Here is an 8,976-nt window from a genome sequence, read left to right as displayed (position 1 = left end):
TCCGCCTGCAGTGCTGGCACACCAGGTTCTAGTCCCGGTCGGGGTGCCAGTTCTGTCCCGGTTGCCCCTCTTCCAGGCCAGCTCTCTGCTGTGGCCCGGGAATGCAGTGGAGGATGGCCCAGGTGCTTGGGCCCTGCACCCTCATGGGAGACCAGGAGAAGCACCTGGCTCCTGCCATCAGATCAGCGCGGTGCACCGGCCGCAGCGGCCACTGGGGGGTGAACCAACGGGAAAAGGAAGACCTTTCTCTCTGTCTCTCTCTCTCACTGTCCACTTTGCCTGTCCAAAAAAAAAAAAAAAAAAGGCCGGCGCCTCGGCTCACTAGGCTAATCCTCCGCCTTGCGGCACCGGCACACCAGGTTCTAGTCCCGGTCGGGGCGCCGGATTCTGTCCCGGTTGCCCCTCTTCCAGGCCAGCTCTCTGCTGTGGCCAGGGAGGGCAGTGGAGGATGGCCCAGGTGCTTGGGCCCTGCACCCCATGGGAGACCAGGAAAAGCACCTGGCTCCTGGCTCCTGCCATCTGATCAGCGCGGTGCGCCGGCTGCAGCGCGCCGGCCGCGGCGGCCATTGGAGGGTGAACCAACGGCAAAGGAAGACCTTTCTCTCTGTCTCTCTCTCTCACTGTCCACTCTGCCTGCTAAAAAAAAAAAAAAAAAAGATAACATGTTGTGACATACTGTGGTGAAGTGTGGCTTTCATGAAAAATACCTCATTACAAAGTTCTCATGTCATACGGGACTAAAGTGCTCCCTAATCTTCAGGTCCAGTGCCTGCTGTGAAACAAGGCTCTTCCAGAAATCCTGCACGCTGCATACCCATAAAGGGGAATAAATACATCTTCCCAGATAATTCCCAACAAACAAAGTTACAAAACTCAAGAGTAAATAGAATTCATTCTCTCCACTGAACACTCACCCTGTCTTTCGCTTGCACACAAGGTTTTGCTGCACACAGGCTGATCACTTTAGGGTTACAGAGCCTGTGCCAAGATTAAACATTTAAAGGGAAAAAGAAAATGAAAGCCGGCGCCGCGGCTCACTAGGCTAATCCTCTGCCTTGCGGCGCCGGCACACTGGGTTCTAGTCCCGGTTGGGGCACCAGATTCTGTCCCGGTTGCCCCTCTTCCAGGCCAGCTCTCTGCTGTGGCCAGGGAGTGCAGTGGAGGATGGCCCAGGTGCCTGGGCCCTGCACCCCATGGGAGACCAGGAGAAGTACCTGGCTCCTGCCATCAGATCAGTGCGGTGCGCCGGCCGCAGCGCGCCGGCCACGGCGGCCATTGGAGGGTGAACCAACGGCAAAGGAAGACCTTTTTCTCTCTCTCTCTCTCTCTCTCTCTCTCTCACTGTCCACTCTGCCTGTCAAAAAAAAAAAGGGGGGGGGAGAAAATGAAATATGCTCAGTAGGGAATATTTTGAAAGCTAACTTGGGATGGTTGGTCTAACATGTATAGCCAAGGAGTTTTTGCCAACAGAAGGTCAGTAGAGTCTGTATCTGAGAGTCCCTGATGGTTACAGGACTGTGCACCTGCAGGCAAGACTTCAAGACTTCAGCCTTCCAAGCCCCAGACAAGCAGCATCAGGGCTCCCACACAGTTCAGGAGGAGACCCTGCACATCTCCTGTTCCTGTCATTCTTGAAAAGTTTCAGGTCGCTATGTTCAGTTTTAGATCCTATCTTTATTTCCCCATCAGATAGATGTCCAACTGTCCTAGCTTCTGTGTGACCAGCACAAGCAAGGCACTGGTGCTGAGATCAAGAGAACAAGCCGTCTTTTGCTTGGGTTCACTGAGTGGCATGTGTTGGGTTGTATCCTGCTCCACCCACACCGCTCCCCAAGTTCACCTGTTAAAGTCCTAACCTCGGGATATTAGGGTTTGACATTATTTCAAAATGTGAGCTTCACGCAGTAAAGGTCATGTGTGCTCATTAGGGTGGACTCTATTCCAGTACGGTTGGTGTTATTCTAGAAAGGGGATATTTGGCCCAGAGACAGATGTGTACATAAAGAAGATTATTTGGGGCCAGCGCTGTGGTGTAGCGGGTACCTGTGGGGAGCAACTCGGACTAGACTAAGTTACTGGAATTAAGACTTATTCTATGCATCTGCTCTCCCACAATATGGCGCTGAGAAGGGAGTAACAACTTCTACGCAGCTGCCTCTCGCCAATTTGATTGACTGAGCTGCAGGAGCTGATCTTGCTCCTGATTGGAGGAGAGCAGTGTACTCGGCGTGTGGGTAGCAGAGTTGGGATTGGTGGAAGAGGACTATAAAGGAGGAGAGAGACAACATGCACCAGGAACATCTAAGAGGAACATCTATCTGAAGGAGCACCTGTGCAGCCCCCGAGAGAGCCGGCTGGTGGTGTGCCGCTCCCCCGCGGAAGTGGGGAAAGTGGCAGGGGGAACCACCCTTCCACGGAGGTGGAAGGGTCGGTAGCCAACCCGGGAAGAACCAGCAGCAAACCCGGGGAGGGCCGAGCAGACAAAAGAATAGCGCAGGGTCCTGTGTCGTTCCTCCACGAAGATGGGGAGCGACAGGTACCAGCATACCATATGGGCACCGGTTTGAGACCCAGCTGCTCCACTTCTGATCCAGCTCTCTGCTATGGCCTGGGAAAGCAGTAGAAAATGGCCCAAGTCCTTGGGCCCCTGCACCCGCATGGGAGACCTGGAAGAAGCTCCTGACTCCTGGCTTCAGATCGGCGCAGCTCCAGATATTGCAGCCAACTGGGGAGTGAACCATCAGATGGAAGATCTCTCTCTGTCTCTCCTCTCTTTGTGTAACTGACTTTCAACTAAATAAATCTTAAAAACAAACAAACAACAAAAAAAGATTATCTGATGAGACAGTGAGAGCAATGTTCACTCAGGATGGACAGTGAGAGCAATGTTCACTCAGGATGGTATTTCAAAAGGGAAACTGGAATTAAAAGATGTTTGGAATCAGAACCTGTAAAGAAAACACACACAATATTTGAGTGCCTTGGCATATAAAGATTTTTTTTTTTTGACAGGCAGAGTGGACAGTGAGAGAGAGAGACAGAGAAAGGTCTTCCTTTGCCGTTGGCTCACCCTCCAATGGCTGCTGCGGCCAGTGCCGCGCTGATCCGATGGCAGGAGCCAGGTGCTTCTCCTGGTCTCCCATGGGGTGCAGGGCCCAAGCACTTGGGCCATCCTCCACTGCACTCCCGGGCCACAGCAGAGGGCTGGCCTGGAAGAGGGGCAACCGGGACAGAATCCGGTGCCCCGACCGAGACTAGAACCCGGTGTGCCAGCACCACAAGGCGGAGGATTAGCCTAGTGAGCGGCGCCGCCGGCGGCATGTAAAGGTTTAACTGTTAGTAGCGAAAAAAAAAAAAAAACATGAAAATTAGTGGTAACAATTACTGTAGTGTGCTAATTACTGCACTAATAATTATTAAGGGACAATTTAACATTTTTGAGGGTTTAACCTAACACAATGTATAACTTAAATAACAAAATGAAAATATATAGTACAATTACTTTTCTAAATCACACCTTTCCTGGGGGTGTCAGTACCAACATGTGGAAGTATTTTATCATAATATCTTCCAAATATACATCAGTTTTCTGCTCCACCAAGGTGATAGCGAATAATTTAACCATTTGGCACAAAATAATTTCACCTGATTTTTAGTGCAATCGAGCGAAAAGACATAGCTTTGTTAATTATAAGAGCACTTTCGAGCTTCTCATTAAAGCTTGAACTTCTCATACAGCTGGTAAGGCCAAGGCGGTGGACTTTGATAGAAAAGACATCACGGATGGATCAGGCAGTGGAACCACTTAGTCGATTGCGGGTGCAGACTGCTGCTGCTTTCTTGCAAGCTTCCGGCTCACAGCCTCTCACCGACCTGTCTCCTCCATCACTGGTATTACCTTCAGCTCTGGCCACTCCCACCTGATTCTCCACGTTCTCCCCTTCATGCTCCTCAGGATAGAGTACTGTGGCCTCCGCTCCGCAGCCTGTGGCCTGGGCATCCGGGCCAGTGCTCCTAAGAGCGTGTGCTTTGGAGATGTGTATAAAATAGCACGGTTCCCTAGTAAAGCCTGTGAGTAGGATGGCTCCATGGAGGGGCTCAAAGCATCTGAGTCAAAGTATTGGTTTGGGATTGGGTGCTTGGCCTAGCGGTTAAGATGCCAATTAAGACACCTGCACCCCGTATCAGAGCGCCGAGGTTCGTACCCTGACTCCACCTGCTAATGCAGACCCTGTGAAGCAGCAAGTGATGGCTCAAGTCACTGTTCCCGCCACACACAGAAGACCTGGATTAAGCTCCCGGCTCCTGGGTCCATCCCTCTCCTAGCCACTGCAGCAGGCATTTAGGGAGGGTGAGCTCTCGCTTTCTCCCTGTCTCTCAATTTAAAAAAATCATTTTCATGTGTGGCTGATAGTTTCTTTTTATTGCTTTCAGTTTAAAATTCACCACCCTGACAGTGAGGACCTTGCCTTCCTGTATGGAACTATATTAACAGATGGAAAAGATGCTTACACCGAGGACCCAACCACCAACCTCTGTGTGTTTGCAGATGAACAGGTATTAAAACTGTGATTTTAGGCACGAGAGGTAAGTCACGGGGACCTGGAACTTGCTTGTTTCCTTTGGCTCAGGTTGACAGGAGCCCTACTGGCTCGGGAGTGACAGCCCGGGTTGCTCTGCAGTATCATAAAGGACTTCTGGGACTGAACCAAACCAGAGCCTTCAGAAGCAGTGCGACCGGCTCCGTGTTCACAGGGAGTGCCGTGCGGGTGAGTGACGCCTTCAGTTCTGGGTTGCAAATGTGCTGCTTAGGAGGCTGAACGGGCTGAGCTGCCTGCTGGGTAAGTTTTCTCTCTCAGCTCTCAGAGGGGAATTTTAAAAGAGGCTTATAAAAAGTTCTGTTCAACTAGGATGCTGAAGCTCAAAGTGTGCTCTTTGGATCCCATGGGGGTCACCAAAATCATTTCTTTCTTTCTTTCTTTTTTTTTTTTTTTTTTTTGGACAGGCAGAGTGGACAGTGAGAGAGAGAGAGACAGAGAGAAAGGTCTTCCTTTGCCATTGGTTCACCCTCCAACGGCTGCCGCGGCCAGCGCGCTGTGCTGATCCGATGGCAGGAGCCAGGTGCTTCTCTTGGTCCCCCATGGGGTGCAGGTCCCAAGCACTTGGGCCATCCTCCACTGCACTCCCTGGCCACAGCAGAGAGCTGGCCTGGAAGAGGGGCAACCAGGACAGAATCCGGCGCCCCGACCGGGAGGCAGAGGATTAGCCTAGTGAGCCGCAGCGCTGGCACCAAAATCATTTCAATGCATTCCCAAAGTCGAAACTATGTTCATAAGAAAACTAAGACATTGGTGGGAGTTATGTCGTAGCAGGTAAAGATGCCAGCCACAACAGTGGCATCTCACATGGGTACTGGTTTGAGTCCTGGTTGTTCCACCTCTGACCCAGGTCCCTGTTATGGCTTAGGAAAGCAAGGGAAGATGGCTCAAGTCCTTGGGCCCCTGCACCCACAAGGGAGACTCAGATGAAGCTCCTGGCTCCTGGCTTCCACCTGGCCCAGCCCTGGCCATTGCGGCCGTTTGGGGTGTGAACCAGCAAATCAAAGATCTCTCTTTCTCTCTCTTTGCTTCTCCTTCTCACTCTCTAATTCTGACTTTCAAATAAATAAATCTAAAGAAAAAAAAGAAAAGAAAAAGAAAGGAAAGAAAGCATTTGTTTTTCACTTGCATTCTCTTGAGTGCACAGGGAAGTTCTCTAGAGGCTACCTGATGGGTGATCAAGTGACTACAGCAGCGCATGTGAGAATCTTGTGTCTTGTGTTAAACCAGACGTGAGGGAGGTTTGCCAAAGTGTAAAATGGGCTGCTGCTGTGGTGCAGCAGGTTAAACTGCCACCTGCAGCACTGAGCCCATGTGGGCACCAGTTCAAGTCCCAGCTGCTCCAATCCAATCCAGCTCTCTGTTATGGCCTGGAAAAGCAGCGGAAGATGGTCCAAGTCCTTGGGCCCCTGCACCTATGTGGGAGACCCAGAAGAAGCTCCTGGCTCCTGGCTTCAGTCTAGCCTGGCTCCAGCCAATGTGGCCATTTGGGGAGTGAACCACCAGATAGAAGATCTCTCTTTCTCTCTCTCTCTCTCTCTCTGTAACTCTGCCTTTCAAATAAATAATATAAATATATATGTATGTGTGGGGAGCAACCCGGACTGGACTGAGTTACTGGAATTAAGACTTATTCTATGCATCTGCTCTCCCACAATATGGCGCTGAGAAGGGAGAAACAGCTTCTATACAGCTGCCTCCAGTTCAACCAATAAACTGCAGGACCTGCTCCTGATTGGAGGAGAGCAGCATACTCGGCGTGTGGGTAGCAGAGTTGGGATTGGTGGAAAAGGACTATAAAGGAGGAGAGAGACAACATGCACCAGGAACATCTAAGGGGAACACCTGAGGAACATCTGAGCAGCCCCCGAGAGAGCCGGCCGGCGGTGTGCCGCTCCCCTGCGGAAGTGGGGAATGTGGCAGGGGGAACCGCCCTTCCACGGAGGTGGAAGGGATGGTAGCCCACCCGGGAAGAACCAGCAGCAAACCCGGGGAGGGCCGAGCAGACAAAAGAACAGCGCAGGGTCCTGTGTCGTTCCTCCATAAAGACGGGGAGCGACAGTATATATATACACTTTTAAAAAGTAAAACAATGCCACTTTTCTTGTTAATGTTTTTGTTTCTTTTGGCAAATAACGATTTTCAAAAAGCTCATGGAAAATGCATTTTGTGGAAAAAAAAACTATCTGAGGATTTTAGAAAAAAAATTGCACCAAAATAAGATTATCTTTTAATTCCATTTTCCATGAACTTTTTGAAATCTCCTCTTAGAGTTATTTTCACAAAATTTCATTTATATGTGAATGTGTAATGGGTTTGTTGTTTAATTTTATTTGTTTATGTAATTGATTTGAAAGGTAGAGGGAAAGATTTTCTATCAATTGGTAAACTCCCCAGTACCCACAAAAACTGGGTCCGGGCCAGGTGGAAGCCAGGAGCCTGGAGCTCAATCTGGGCTCACAAATGGGGGGTAGGGCCCAACTACCTGAGTCACCTCCTGCTGCCTGATAGGGTGCATATTTGTAGGAAGCTGGATTTGAACCCAGAACTTGAACCCAAACTGATGTGTGACACGGGCCTCCCAAGCAGCAACTACACTGCTCTGCCAAACACCTGCCCCTGGGTTTCTGAATTTTTAAATGAAGTCATGAATAAGAATCTTTAATTCTTCATATAGTAAATATGCAAAGTATCTTCTCTTGGTTTTTGACTTTCTTTTTTAATTTGAAGGCAGAAAGACAGAGGTAGATAGAGAGCGCTCCTATGCACTGGTTCAACCCCCGGATGTCAGTGAGCTGGGCTGGGACTAAAGCCAGCAGCCAGGAATGCAGTCCAGGTTGTCCATGTGCACGGCAGGAACCTAATTACTTGAGCCATTACCACTGCCTCCCTGGGTCTGCATTAGCAGGAAGAAGGAACCAGGAGCCAGATCAAACTAGGCTCTCTGATGTGAGACAGAACGTCTTAACTGCTGGGCCAGTTGCCTACCCCTATGGTTTTTTTTTTTTTTTTTTAATTTAAAAGTCAGTTACACAGAGAGAAAAGGAGAGGCAGAGAGAGAGGTGCATCTGCTGGTTCACTCCCCAGATGGCCGCAACGGCCAGAGCTGCGCCGATCCGAAGCCAGGAGCCAGGAGCTTCCTCCAGGTCTTCCTATGTGGGTGCAGGGGCGCAAGGACTTGGGCCATCTTCTACTGCTTTCCCAGGCAGCCTAGTCCCAGCAGCCAGGACTAGAACTGGCACCCATATGGGACATTGGCATGGCAGGCTGCAGCCTTACCCACCATGCCATGGCGCTGGCCACAGGAGTCCTCAAATCTTAAGGCATAAAGTGGTCCTGAGACCACAAGGTTTGAGAACCACTAAATTAGGGTTGGGGGTTTTTGTTTTTAAATTTTGTTTCATCCTATATGAACATCTCATTTTATATAATGGGATATGAAAGCCCTGAAAAGTTAAGTATGTAGAATTCTTGTGATGGAACCACATTGTAAATGTGCTAACAGAGCTGACTGATGCATCTACTCAGTAAATAAAAGCTACCGTGGAATTAGTTAATTTACATTTAGTAATCTACCCATAACGAGTCCTTTAACAAGGCCAACAATCATCCTAATACAGCTGTCTTTAGGGTTTAGTTTTTCTGAATATCGAATTTTGAGTTAGGGATCCCTCTATCCGATGATCTCACGATATAGCAAACCACTGTATTTTGTATACAACACTTGGGGCACACAGTCCTCTGAAACCCGAGACTGAAGATAACATAATGGACATTTTTATGTACTGCACTGGGTGTCAGTTTCCAAGCTAAGCACGTCAGACACACTGAATCACTTACACTTAGAGGAATCCGACATCAGCACTGTCGCCCTCAGGGACGTGTCACCGGTCTCTCCTAAAGAGGGACGCGGCATCGGCGTGCCCAGGGCAGCCTGCAGCTGCCGCTCCTCGCTCTAAGGCTGAGAACCGCCTGGGCTACGTCTGCGACCTTCACACGAAGCTGTGCTGGAATCCAAATCCTCCGGGAGATTCAGGACCAAGCTTTTCCGCAGATGACGTTCAGGGCCTTTAAGGGGAAGGAGGGATAACTGCACCTGCCCTGCTCAGTCAGCTCCCAGCTCGCTCTGGGGCGCAGCCTTCCTGGGGACAGTACAGGGAGTCTCAGACACCCAGACCAGAGGCCGGCCCGACAGGGATCGCCCCTTGGTACGGATGCCCATCCTACACAAGGTTTCCATGGCACACGGGCACCTGTACCAGGGAACCGCACAGTCTTCTCACGGCGCCACGCGCCTACAGAACTCCAGTCATCTAGCACCCCACAGTGTTTCCATGCCGGCTATATATCTCACATATAAAAATCCTAACTAGCTCAT

The 8,976-nt window shown here is 50.1% G+C and overlaps 1 non-coding gene across 1 annotated transcript; it reads left to right on the top strand.

Moving 5' to 3' along the window:
• The first annotated feature begins 3,771 nt into the window (after window positions 1–3,771).
• On the top strand, window positions 3,772–4,925 carry LOC127484656 (uncharacterized). Its single transcript, XR_011384858.1, has 3 exons — window positions 3,772–3,891; window positions 4,435–4,557; window positions 4,632–4,925. It is a non-coding gene; the product is annotated as an uncharacterized protein (transcript).
• Window positions 4,926–8,976: the final 4,051 nt, after the last annotated feature.

The sequence above is a fragment of the Oryctolagus cuniculus genome, chromosome 20, assembly GCF_964237555.1.
Source record: "Oryctolagus cuniculus chromosome 20, mOryCun1.1, whole genome shotgun sequence".
NCBI classification, from domain to species: domain Eukaryota; kingdom Metazoa; phylum Chordata; class Mammalia; order Lagomorpha; family Leporidae; genus Oryctolagus; species Oryctolagus cuniculus.
This window is presented reverse-complemented; position numbering and strand designations above follow the sequence as displayed.